The sequence below is a fragment of the Aphidius gifuensis genome, linkage group LG1, assembly GCF_014905175.1.
Source record: "Aphidius gifuensis isolate YNYX2018 linkage group LG1, ASM1490517v1, whole genome shotgun sequence".
NCBI classification, from domain to species: Eukaryota; Metazoa; Arthropoda; class Insecta; order Hymenoptera; family Braconidae; genus Aphidius; species Aphidius gifuensis.
The window spans coordinates 20,246,588-20,260,489 of record NC_057788.1 but is presented as its reverse complement, the minus strand read 5'-3'; the positions used below and the strand labels follow the sequence as shown (position 1 = coordinate 20,260,489).

The 13,902-nt window shown below is 27.5% G+C and overlaps 1 pseudogene; it reads left to right on the top strand.

Moving 5' to 3' along the window:
- Positions 1-345: 345 nt before the first annotated feature.
- Positions 346-5,134, top strand: LOC122860406 (annotated as a pseudogene).
- The last annotated feature ends 8,768 nt before the right edge of the window (positions 5,135-13,902 follow it).

Genomic DNA, 13,902 nt, shown 5'->3' with positions numbered 1-13,902 from the left:
AAAAAAAATTCGAAGAAAAATCAGAGATATGGTGGAGAAAAGTTAAAGTAAATTTCAGGGTGGAGAAAGTTTGGAGAAATTTGTCCACCATTTCTTCAACCATAGGTCATTTGCGTAAAAAGGTGAATAAATTGCGGAGAAAAGTTCGAAAAAAATCGGAGAAATATTTCCACGAGGGTAGGTCCTGATTTCATATTTTTTGATCTTTTTTTTCGATATTCATCAAGTAATTTATTCAATTCTTTGAATTCCTCAGAGTCTTTAGTTGTTTTTCTTGGCTTCCAATCACTACAAAGTATATTAAAAACAAAATCTAAATGATTAAATTTATCCTGTGATATAACCATGGATGTTGGTTGTGGTGGTGATGGTAATGGTGTTTGTGGTGATATCTGTGTACTATGTAGTGTTTTGCTTAGCCAAAGTTTTGAGATTTTGTTGTCTTCTGTCTGTTAATTTTTTATCAAAAGTTTCTGGTGCAGATGCATCCGACACCCGTGAAGCCGTTGATAACTGACTTTGTACTTTTTTTTTCTCTAGCGGTTCTTTAATATAATATACTGTAGTACTATAATCATTATTATTATTATTGTCAAAATAATAATAATATTCACCGTCCAGGTACCGCAAGGTATCGAGCTCTATCTTTATCATCACTGAATATTAAGTTGACATCTTCAATACTGCTACTTAAAATCATTTGAGAACAATAGTCTGTGTAATGTATTATTTGTTAATTGTTGTTTTTTAAAATTATCATCAATCAAATTTTGTAAAGTTGCAGCAGATTCATGTTGTTTTTGTTGATTTATATTTAAATATAAAATTTGAAATTCATTATTCAATGTATCACAAATATTATTTTGGCACCTATCACATTTTTTTTCAATTATTGTTTTAACAAGAAATATTTCATCTAACCAACATTTCGATATAGAACTAATTTTTTCTAACCAAATTGTTAATAATTTACCACTATCATGTTATTGTCCGATGGTAAAATTATCTGGTAATATTTTTTAAAAATATTTTTTGTCAATTACTATGTATTTTTTATCTTGTTTAGATAATACATCCAAACAAGGCATTAAATGCCAAGAGATCACATGCACTAGTATCAAGATGGACTAAAAACGTAAATATATTTAATAAAGATTTTATAATAATTCCCATAAATGAAAAATCGCATTGGTATTTAGCAGTAGTATGTTATGCAAGTTCATTTAAACAGAAAATTACCACAACAACAACAACAACAACAACAACAACAACAACAACAACAACAACAACAACAACAACAACAACAACAACTGATAAAATAAATGAAAATAAAATTCCATATATTTTAATATTTGATTCAATTCATCGTAAAGATGAATATAAAACTGTTGTTCAAGTATTACTCAATTACTTGAGATGTAAATATACAGTCAAAATTGGTGGTGATTCAACATTCTTTGAAAATTTTTATATTCACTGCACCAAAAGTACCACAACAAAAAACTGGCACTGACTGTGGGCTGTATGTGTTACAATATGTAGAAAGTTTTGTTAAAAATCTGACGATTGTCGATACATTGAACATTCAAAAATTAAATATTGATTTTGATGACATTGTAATAACGCGTAAAAGAGAAGATTTGTCAAAATTATTGGTTAAATTAATGAGAAAAACAACCCTGGTGGAAATAATTCTCCGGAATTGCTCCGGATCATTCCGGAATTGGCTCACTATGAAAAAATGTGGAAAAATACGAGAAATCCGTAGCAATTCCAAAATACTCAAATTCCCGTGTAAAATGAAGGAAAATAAATGACTAAAAAATTGCAATGGGCCAATTCCGGAGCGATACGGAGTTTTTCGGAATTGTACGGAGTATTTCCGAACTTTAACGGAGTATTTCCGGAGTTTTACGGAATTTTACAGAGTTTTTCCGGAGTTTTACGGAGAAATTATTTCCACCGGGGAAACGGTGATAAATTAATTAATATACCAAAATTACAATTTCCAACAATTGATGGTAAACCAGCAAAAGAATGGTTTGTTGATTAATTTTTTTATTATGTCTTTGAATGTATTATTATTTTTTGTCAATTCATATTGTTTTGATTGTCAAGGCTTGTCAAGACAAAACGTGATGCTGAAAATGAACTTGTACGTGAACTTGGAAATCTTGAATCAACAGCAACACCAGAATCACGTGAACGTGTTAAATCAGAATTTACTGATTTTACAAAATTATTTCAAAAATTTTTACAAGATCAAGGACCATCTGTTGCTTGGGAACAAATACAAAAACTTCCACCAGATTCTGTAAGTTATTTTTATGTTTTTTATGATTTTTTTTTCATTAAACTGTAATTTATTATTCATTAATAATTCCTGTTTTTTTCCACAGATTAGAGATTATGATTCATTACAAGAACCAAGTCATGAAGAAATACGTATGATGTTGAATAAATTAATTGTTGTTAAATTAAATAGTGGTTTTGGTACAAGTATGGGTTGTCATGGACCAAAATCATCAATTGTTATACGTAATGATTTAACATTTTTAGATTTAACTGTTCAACAAATTGAGGTAAATATTACATCATCAATAAATGAATATTTAAATGATATAACATTATTTTTTTATTTTTTTCTATGTTGTATAGTCATTAAACAAGACTTTTAATGTCAGTGTTCCACTTATGTTGATGAATTCATTTAACACAGATGCTGATACTGAAAGAATAATACGTAAATATCGTGGTCTTGATGTTAATATTAAAACATTTAATCAAAGTTGTCATCCACGTATATGTAGAGAATCATTATTACCAATTGCTAAAAATTGTGATATTGATGAAGATATTGATTCATGGTATCCGCCAGGACACGGTGATTTTTATGAAAGTTTTCACGTAGTGGTTTACTTGATGAATTTATAAATGAAGGAAGAGAATATTGTTTTATATCAACTATTGATAACCTTGGGGCAACTGTTGATAATAAAATACTTAGAATGGTACTTGAACCAAGTGGTAGATCACATGAATTTGTTATGGAAGTTACTGACAAAACAAGAGCAGATGTCAAAGTAATAATAATAATTATTATTATTATCATCATTATCAATATTGACCATCAATAACTGACAAAGTAACAAAAAATATGATTATTTACTTGGCTTTATATAATTTTTATTTTTGCAATAAAACAATTTGCTTCACCAATTCCTTTTGTGTTATATTATATTATATATTCTACATCAACAATATTCTACAATACAACTATAATATACAAATTGTAGAATTTTACGGAGGCTAGGAGCCATAAGGCTCAGCCGCAGTATTGAAATCATCGGCAAAAAAAAAAAAACCGTTATAACTTATAAAATAATTGTCCTAGAGAGTTCGTTTAGGGCTCAAAAGATGCGTCTCTGAGAACATTATCGCACGTGATAGAAAACATTTCTTCATTATTTTCTTTTTTTTAAGAAAACTTAAGAAAACTTAAAATTAGATGATTTTTTTCATCATTCAAAAAATTATAGAGTGAAAACTAATGAAGTTAGACTATCAATCATGCAATGTTTTTTCTTCCAGAGATTCAGCTGTATGAGAATAAGTTCATAAAAGATATTTTTGGGCAGGAATGGATGCATTAATGACGGTTTTAAGGCAATTTTAGGGAATTCTTAAAAACGGGAACCTCGATAACTCTTGATGGAATTGTCGTATAATTTTCGTATATAGCTTAAAAAATGCGTCTTCCGAATACCATATATTTTTCTACAAAATTTTTTTTTTTTTAGTTATAGTTTTCGAGAAAAAAAAAAAAAACTGTTTTTTTCGATTTTTAGTTTTTTTTTTTTTTCACTAAAAAATATAAATAATTAAAAAGTAATTTTGTAGGTAGGTGAAAGGTATTGAAAAGACGCTTCTTTTAGGCCTAACATAACCTCCCTAGGATTATGTTATTGAGACGATATCGTGTAAAAACGTCATATTGCAAAAATTATAAATTCGATAACTCTCGATAGGATCATCGTAGAGACTTCATCTTAGACTCAAAAAAAGCGTTTTTAAAAACTCTAGAGCCGCATCGAAAAACTATCCCTCCAGGCAAAATAGTTTTTGAGAAAAAAAAAAAAAAAAAAATTTCTCGTTTTATTTTTTATTATTTTCGCGAAAAACAATAATGCCTAGAAGAGTGGTTCTTATACGCGGTTCTAGAGTTTTTGAAGACGCTTTTTTTAAGCCTAGAATGAAGTCTTTCCGATAATCCTATCGAGAGTTATCGAATTTATAGTTTTTTCGCTATTCGATTTTCACACGATATTACATGATATCTCTGGATAGCATAATCGTAGCGAGGTTATGTTAGGCATCCAGGAAGCGTCTTTCCAATACCTTTCACCCACCTACAAAATTACTTTTTAATTATTTATACTTTTTAGTGAAAAAAACAAAACTAAAAATCGAAAAAAAAAGTTTTTTTTTTTTTTCTCGAAAACTATAACTAAAAAAAAAAAAATTTTGTAGAAAAATATATGGTATTCGAAAGACGCATTCTTTAAGCTATATACGAAAACCCTACGACAATTCTATCAAGAGTTATCGAGGTTCCCGTTGTTATTACATGGTTAGCGTAACGTTACTCAATCGATAACTCTCGATAAAATAATCGCAGCGACTTCATGTAGGGCCCAAAAGATACGTTTTTCAAATACTCATCACTTGTATATAAAATTATTTTTCTATGATTTATAATTTTTAAAGAAAAAAAAAAAATGAATTTTTTTTTCATTTTTCGATTTCGATGTATTTTACTTGGAAAAAAAAAATTAATAACGAGTTGGATCTGTAAGAGCGTGATAAAGTTTTAAATGACGCTGAATTAAAGCCTAATATGAAGTCTCCACGAGCATTTTATAGGAAGTTATTGAAAGTGCCGTATTAAAAAAAAAAAAAAATGAAAAAAAAACCGCCCATTTTAAAAAGCCATTCTGAAGAGCCATTTTCATGAGTCAAACAAGAAAAAAGTTTTAAATGAATTTATAATTTTGGAAGTTATTTGTCTATTTTCTTTATTTTTTAGTATTCTATATCCAGCAGCAATAGCCATTATAGAACGTTAGCATTTTAATAAATTTAATAAAAAAAAATTTTATTTACAAAATCGCGTAACACGGCCACGCAATGGCCCTAGCCGGAGTATTGAAAATTTTTAATTTTCAATGGGTAACGCGGGCCACCAGCCCCAACACACGTTACCAGATCTTTTTTCAAGTTTCTTTTTATATTCTATTTGAAGAAATTTTTCAAGCTCTTGTTGTCGATTTGAGTATGTGATTTTTGGTATTTTTTTTTTTCGTGAATTTAAAGATTTAAAATATATATCAACTAAATGTTTGCCATTTTTTTTACCAATCAAATTTAATGAGCCTGTTTTGTTTTGCACAAAGCAATCTTGAATATTATGCTAGCTGTTTATTCTTTTCTCTGGTTTTATATCGTAGGTTTATGTGTATGAAATGGTTTTGTAGGGTAAAAATTATTGAGTGTGCACCATTAGCTGCTTTTTATAAAAATTATATAGTATATCAATTTAATTTAATATTGCTTAATAATGATAAAAAAATTAATTGCCTAGTTCTTATCATAAAGTTCATGTCAATTGTGACACTTGAAATGTCTGTTTAAAAATTATTAAATAACAAAAATGATAATGAATTTTTATTTTCTTAAAAAACATACCAATTGAAGTGTAAATGAGACATTTTCTAGACCAGCTAGCAGATTAATTAGCTGATGAGTTTTGTCAGCATCATGAACAAGTGCATGAGGAAAATACTGTTTTTCTAAAGTTATAAAATCCCTCAAGAAACAAGCCAAGTAACTTTCAAAGCTACCCTCACTCAGTGTATGATAAAGCCAAGCTCGACCTGAATATATCAAACGAAAATAATAAAAATTAATTAATACTTATTTTTTTAATTTAATTAATAATAAATTATACCTTTTCCAATTGATGTTAGTACACTTTGTAATGCATGAATAACAACAATAGTATCTTAATGACTTAATTCACGTACTGTTCCCCAATATCCATGACGTTCAACACGTAAACCATGTCTTAGTGCACGATCAAGCCAATAAACAAGCCATGAATCACCATCCAGAACAACTGATCCATGCAAACTTTGTGCATAAATCTGTTGAATAAAAAACAACAACATAAAAATTAACCATACACTATATTATTTATATATAATCATGTAAAAATTTTAGAGAGAAATATAAAGCAATAAGAGAAAATATAAATAGACTTGAAGCCATGGACAATATGACATTGTTTCAGTAGAGTTATTGAAAGATCAGCTCCACGTATTACAAAAGTATAAATATAAAATATTTATAGAAGCTAAGGGGTTTCATTTGACACAAAAAACATTATTTATTTATATACAAACAAAAGGTGTAAAAAAATAAATAAAAACAGTATACAAATTTACTGTCACGTAATCGTGCATTCATCAAGTTTGAAAGTGATTTTCAAAAAGGAAAATACTTAAAAGTTCTCATGCTTCATTTATCGCAAATGCAAACATAATAATCGAGCCATTTGCTGTTACTTTGAAAGGACTCGAAAGATTAGAAATAACTTCAGGTCCAGTTCAGTTGGAATTGAATAGTATTCAAAATTTATCTAATTTGCAACATCTTAAAATAAAATTCAATGAACAATCGGTGAAAATTGGCTAAGTGTTAAAAAATTTGCCACGGTTAAAAAGTTTGAAATTGGTGGATAATCATACTATTGGTATATGTGACTCATCCAATAATGAAATTCAAATAGAAAAGCTTCTGTATTCAGGAGGAATTATAAAATCAATATCATTAAAATCATTTGAGTGTTTGACAAACCTGAGGAAATTAACAATCACAAGACAAGCTTGAAAATAATCGAGCCTGGTGCATTTGACATCGTAAAAAAATTACAAAAACTGACATCAACATATAATTTCAATTTGCATTCTATGTCTGAAAAGACAAACTAAAGGAAGTAAATATAAACATAAAAAATATTTGTGATATGATTCACAAAAATTTTATTTACTATTTCTTGTCAGTAATAAAAATAAAGATATAAAAAAACTATATCAAGGTGAAAATAATGATAATTAAATATTCAATATGCTGATATAGTGTTAATTGACTCTTATCTGTGTAATTTGGAACAGAAATAAAATTTCAATCAATAAAGAAATTTTAGGAAAATTTTTTCGGTCGCTTTTTCGAAAATGACTCGGGTGAAGAAAAGTTCGATAAAATTTCTCCGACAGTCTCATTAGTATAATTACAATTAGTGACGATTTCGAATACTTAACAATTCTTTTTGTAAAAAAAACTGATTTTTTTTCTTGTTATGATTAATATTATTCATATATTTATTTAATAACATGAAAAAAAACAACATTAAGGGATTACCACCACCAATCAAAAACGCAGATAGAGCCTTGAAATTTTTTGAGCAGATTAATGAAATAATAATACATACGCTCAAATTTTTTGATAATTTTCTTGTAGCTAATTACTTAGTAATTAATTACTAAAGTAGGCTACTTTTTTGAAGGTTATACATAGGTTCTTATGGAGAGTCTGGTTTAGTTTTTAGAAACCTGGTTAGCCATTTTATGGAAAACGCAGATAGCTTTTTCAAAAACTACAGATAGATAGAGGAAATAATAAGGAAAGTTTTGATATAAAAATTAATAGGGCTTTGAGACCTTTTTATTTTACAATAAATAAAAATAAATTTTTGTCTTTGTCTAAATACTCAAGTTGAAGTGAGAAACAAGATTTTCTCCTTCTTTTTTATCTCGTTCGCACTCATAGAAATATTATGTTTCTAAATTTCATACGCAAGAGGTCTCTAGATATGCGGTGGTAATCCCTTAAATACGTATACGTATTTTTAATAAAAATTTAGTACGTGGATACGTTAAAACTTTTTTTTAATATTTGTCGAATAAAATTTAATTTAACATAAGATTTTTAAAATACCCAGCTAACCAGTTTCTCGTAATTTTCCAGAAATTTTCCGGAAATGGTTTCCAGTAATATGAACTAGAAAATTTCCGGAAATTTTCTGGAAATCATTACTAGATTTGAAAGAAGCCTTTCTCGATATATTTATTAGAAATTTTTTAGAAAATTTCCGGAAATCATTTCCAGAAATGTTTATTAGAAAATTTCTAGAAAATTTCCGGAAATCATTTCCAGAAATGTTTATGAGATATTTTATAGAAAATTTCCGGAAATTGTTTCTTATTTTTATCAACTATTTTAATGAAAAACTTTTCTTGGAATTTTCTAGTAAATTTCTGGAAATCATTTCCAGAAATGTTTATTAGATATTTTTTAGAAAATTTCCAGAAATCATTTCCAGAAATGTTTATTAGATATTTTCTAGAAAATTTCCAGAAATCATTTCCAGAAATAATTATTAGATATTTTCTAGAAAATTTCCGGAAATCATTTCCAGAAATGTTTATTCGATATTTTCTAGAAAATTTCAGGAAATTGTTTCTCATTTTTATCAACTATTTTAGTGGAAAACTTTTCTTGGATTTTTCTAGTAAATTTCTGGAAATCAATTCCAGAAATGTTTATTAGAAAAGCTACTGCTTTTTCTTGGACATTTGTATTTTTAAAAAATGAATTTACATGTATTTTATTTATAAAATGAATGAAAAATGTCCAAGGAAAAGCAGTAGCTAAGGAAAAGATGTAGCTAAGGAATTAATGTAGCTAAGGAATTAATGCTGCCAAAGAATTATGTTTCAAGGAAATAATTCCCGAGTCACATTAATTCCTTAGCTACATCTTTTCCTTAGCTACTGCTTTTCCTTGGACATTTGTATTTTTAAAAAATAAATTTACATGTATTTTTAAAAAATAAATTTACATGAATTTTATTTATAAAATAAATTAAAAATGTCCAAGGAAAAGCAGTAGCTAAGGAATTAATGTTGCCAAAAAATTATATTTCAAGGAAATAATTCCTTAGTCACATTAATTCCTTAGCTAAATCTTTTTCTTAGCTACATTTTTTCCTCAGCTACTGCTTTTCCTTGGACATTTGTATTTTTAAAAAATAAATTGACATGTATTTTATTTATAAAATAAATAAAAAATGTCCAAGGAAAAGCAGTAGCTAAGGAAAAGATGTAGCTAAGGAATTATGGTTGCCAAAGAATTATATTTTAAGCAACATTTTTTCCTTAAAACATAATACTTCGGCAACCTTAATTCCTTAGCTACATCTTTTCCTTAGCTACTGCTTTTCCTCGGACATTTTTATTCATTTTATCGATAAAATACATGTTTATTTTTTTTTTCTTAAATGCAAATATCCATGGAAAAGCAGTAGCTAAGGAAAAGATGTAGCTAAGGAATTATAGTTGCCGAAGAATTATATTTTAAGCAACATTATTTCCTTGTAACATAATTCTTTGGCAACCATAATTCCTTAGCTACATCTTTTCCTTAGCTACTGCTTTTCCTTGGACATTTGTATTTTTAAAAAATAAATTTACATGTATTTTATTTATATAATAAATGAAAAATGTCTAAGGAAAAGCAGTAGCTGAGGAAAAGATGTAGCTAAGGAATTAATGTGGCTAAGGAATTAATGTGGCTAAAGAATTAATGCTGCCAAAGAATTATGTTTTAAGGAAATAATTCCCGAGTCACATTAATTCCTTAGCTACATCTTTTCCTTAGCTACTGCTTTTCCTTGGACATTTGTATTTTTGAAAAATAAATTTACATGTATTTTATTTATAAAATAAATGAAAAATGTCCAAGGAAAAGCAGTACCTAAGGAAAAGATGTAGCTAAGGAATTAATGTGGCTAAGGAATTAATGCTGCCAAAAAATTATGTTTCAAGGGAATAATTCCCGAGTCACATTAATTCCTCAGCTACATCTTTTCCTTAGCTACTGCTTTTCCTTGGACATTTGTATTTTTAAAAAATAAATTTACATGTATTTTATTTATAAAATAAATGAAAAATGTCCAAGGAAAAGCAGTAGCTAAGGAATTAATGTGGCTAAGGAATTAATGCTGCCAAAGAATTATGTTTCAAGGAAATAATTCCCGAGTCACATTAATTCCTTAGCTACATCTTTTCCTTAGCTACTGCTTTTCCTTGGACATTTGTATTTTTAAAAAATAAATTTACATGTATTTTATTTATAAAATAAATGAAAAATGTCCAAGGAAAAGCAGTAGCTAAGAAAAAATGTAGCAACTAATAATAATGGCTAAATATGCTGCCAAGAATTATGTTTCAAGGAAATAATTCATTAGTCACATTAATTCCTAGCTACATCTTTTCATAGCTACTGCTTTTCCTTGGACATTTTTATTTATTTTATAAATAAAATACATGTAAATTTATTTTTAAAATACAAATGTCCAAGGGAAGCAGTAGCTAAGAGAAAAGCTAAGAGAGTAATGTGACTAATGAATTATTTCTTTGAAATATAATTCTTTAACAACATATTCCTTAGTCACATAATTCATTAGTCACATAATTCATAGCTACATCTTTTCCTTAGCTACTGCTTTTCCTTGGACATTTGTATTTTTAAAAAAAAATTTACATGTATTTTATTTATAAAATAAATAAAAAATGTCCAAGGAAAAGCAGTAGCTAAGGAAAAGATGTAGCTAAGGAATTAATGTGACTAGAGAATTAGTTCCTTGAAACATAATGCTTTGGCAGCATTAATTTTTAGCCATATTAACAACTACATCTTTTCCTTAGCTACTGCTTTTCCTTGGACATTTGTGTTTTGAAAAATAAATTTACATGTATTTTATTTATAAAATAAATGAAAAATGTCCAAGGAAAAGCAGTACCTAAGGAAAAGATGTAGCTAAGGAATTCATGTGGCTAAGGAATTAATGCTGCCAAAAAATTATGTTTCAAGGGAATATTTCCCGAGTCACATTAATTCCTCAGCATCATCTCTTAGCTGCCCCTGGACATTTGTATTTTAAAAAATAAATTTACATGTATTTTATTTATAAAATAAATAAAAAATGTCTAAGGAAAAGCAGTAGCTAAGGAAAATGTAACTAAAGATAATATTGGCTAAGGAATTAATGCTGCCAAAGAATTATGTTTCAAGGAAATAATTCATTAGTCACATTAATTCCTTAGCTACATCTTTTCCTTAGCTACTGCTTTTCCTTGGACATTTTTTATTTATTTTATAAATAAAATACATGTAAATTTATTTTTTTAAAATACAAATGTCCAAGGAAAAGCAGTAGCTAAGGAAAAGATGTAGCTAAGGAATTAATGTGACTAATGAATTATTTCCTTGAAATATAATTCTTTGGCAACATTAATTCCTTAGTCACATTAATTCCTTAGTCACATTAATTCCTTAGCTACATCTTTTCCTTAGCTGCTGCTTTTCCTTGGACATTTGTATTTTTAAAAAAAAAATTTACATGTATTTTATTTATAAAATAAATAAAAAATGTCCAAGGAAAAGCAGTAAAAGAAAGAAAAAGATAACTAAAGAGTAATAACAATAAGTATTTCATGAAACATAATTCTTTGGCAGCATTAATTCTTTAGCCACATTAATTCCTTAGCTACATATTTTCCTTAGCTACTGCTTTTCCTTGGACATTTGTATTTTTAAAAAATAAATTTACATGTATTTTATTTATAAAATAAATGAAAAATGTCCAAGGAAAAGCAGTACCTAAGGAAAAGATGTAGCTAAGGAATTAATGTGGCTAAGGAATTAATGCTGCCAAAAAATTATGTTTCAAGGGAATAATTCCCGAGTCACATTAATTCCTCAGCTACATCTTTTCCTTAGCTACTGCTTTTCCTTGGACATTTGTATTTTTAAAAAATGAATTTACATGTATTTTATTTATAAAATAAATGAAAAATGTCCAAGGAAAAGCAGTAGCTAAGGAAAAGATGTAGCTAAGGAATTAATGCTGCCAAAGAATTATGTTTCAAGGGAATAATTCCCGAGTCACATTAATTCCTCAGCTACATCTTTTCCTTAGCTACTGCTTTTCCTTGGACATTTGTATTTTTAAAAAATAAATTTACATGTATTTTATTTATAAAATAAATGAAAAATGTCCAAGGAAAAGCAGTAGCTAAGGAAAAGATGTAGCTAAGGAATCAATGTAGCTAAGGAATTAATGTGACTAAGGAATTAATGTTGCCAAAGAATTATATTTCAAGGAAATAATTCATTAGTCACATTAATTCCTTAGCTTCTTTCCTTTCAACTACTGCTTTCCTTGGACATTTTTCATTTATTTTATAAATAAAATACATGTAAATTTATTTTTTAAATACAAATGTCCAAGGAAAAGCAGTAGCTAAGGAAAAAATAACTAAGGAATAATGTGACTAATGAATTATTTCCTGTCTTTAACAGCTGTCAAATTACTTAGTCACATAATTCATGAGTCATTAATTTCTTACTAGCATCTTTCAGCTTTCTGCTTGTCCTTGGACATTTGTATTTTTAAAAAAAAAATTTACATGTATTTTATTTATAAAATAAATAAAAAATGTCCAAGGAAAAGCAGTAGCTAAGGAAAAGATGTAGCTAAGGAATTAATGTGGCTAAGGAAGTAATGCTGCCAAAAAATTATGTTTCAAGGAAATAATTCCCGAGTCACATTAATTCCTTAGCTACATCTTTTCCTTAGCTACTGCTTTTCCATGGATATTTGCATTTAAGAAAAAAAAAATAAACATGTATTTTATCGATAAAATGAATAAAAATGTCCGAGGAAAAGCAGTAGCTAAGCAATTAATGTGGCTAAGGAATTAATGCTGCCAAAAAATTATGTTTCAAGGAAATAATTCCCGAGTCACATTGATTCCTTAGCTACATCTTTTCCTTAGCAACTGCTTTTCCTTGGACATTTGTATTTTTAAAAAATAAATTCACATGTATTTTATTTATAAAATAAATGAAAAATGTCTAAGGAAAAGCAGTAGCTAAGGAAAAGATGTAGCTAAAGGATATTGGTACAAAGTATATTTTTAAGCAACATTTTTCCTTAAAACATAATACTTCGGCAACCTAATTTAGCCTTATCTTTTCCTTAGCTACTGCTTTTCCTTGGACATTTTCATTTATTTTATCAATAACATACATGTAAATTCATTTTTTAAAAATACAAATGTCCAAGAAAAAGCAGTAGCTTTTTTAATAAACATTTCTGGAAATGATTTCTAGAAATTTACTAGAAAATTTCAAGAAAAGTTTTCCATTAAAATAGTTGATAAAAATGAGAAACAATTTCCGGAAATTTTCTAGAAAATATCGAATAAACATTTCTGGAAATGATTTCCGGAAATTTTCTAGAAAATATCTAATAATTATTTCTGGAAATGATTTCTGGAAATTTTCTAGAAAATATCTAATAAACATTTCTGGAAATGATTTCTGGAAATTTTCTAAAAAATGTCTAATAAATATTTCTGGAAATGATTTTCAGAAATTTACTAGAAAATTTCAAGAAAAGTTTTACATTAAAATAGTTGATAAAAATGAGAAACAATTTCCGGAAATTTTCTAGAAAATATCGAATAAACATTTCCGGAAATGATTTCCGGAAATTTTCTAGAAAATATCTAATAATTATTTCTGGAAATGATTTCTGGAAATTTTCTAGAAAATATCTAATAAACATTTCTGGAAATGATTTCTGGAAATTTTCTAAAAAATGTCTAATAAATATTTCTGGAAATGATTTCCAGAAATTTTCTAGAAAATTTCAAGAAAAGTTTTTCATTCAAATGGTTGATCAAAATGAGAAACAATTTCCGGAAATTTTCTAGA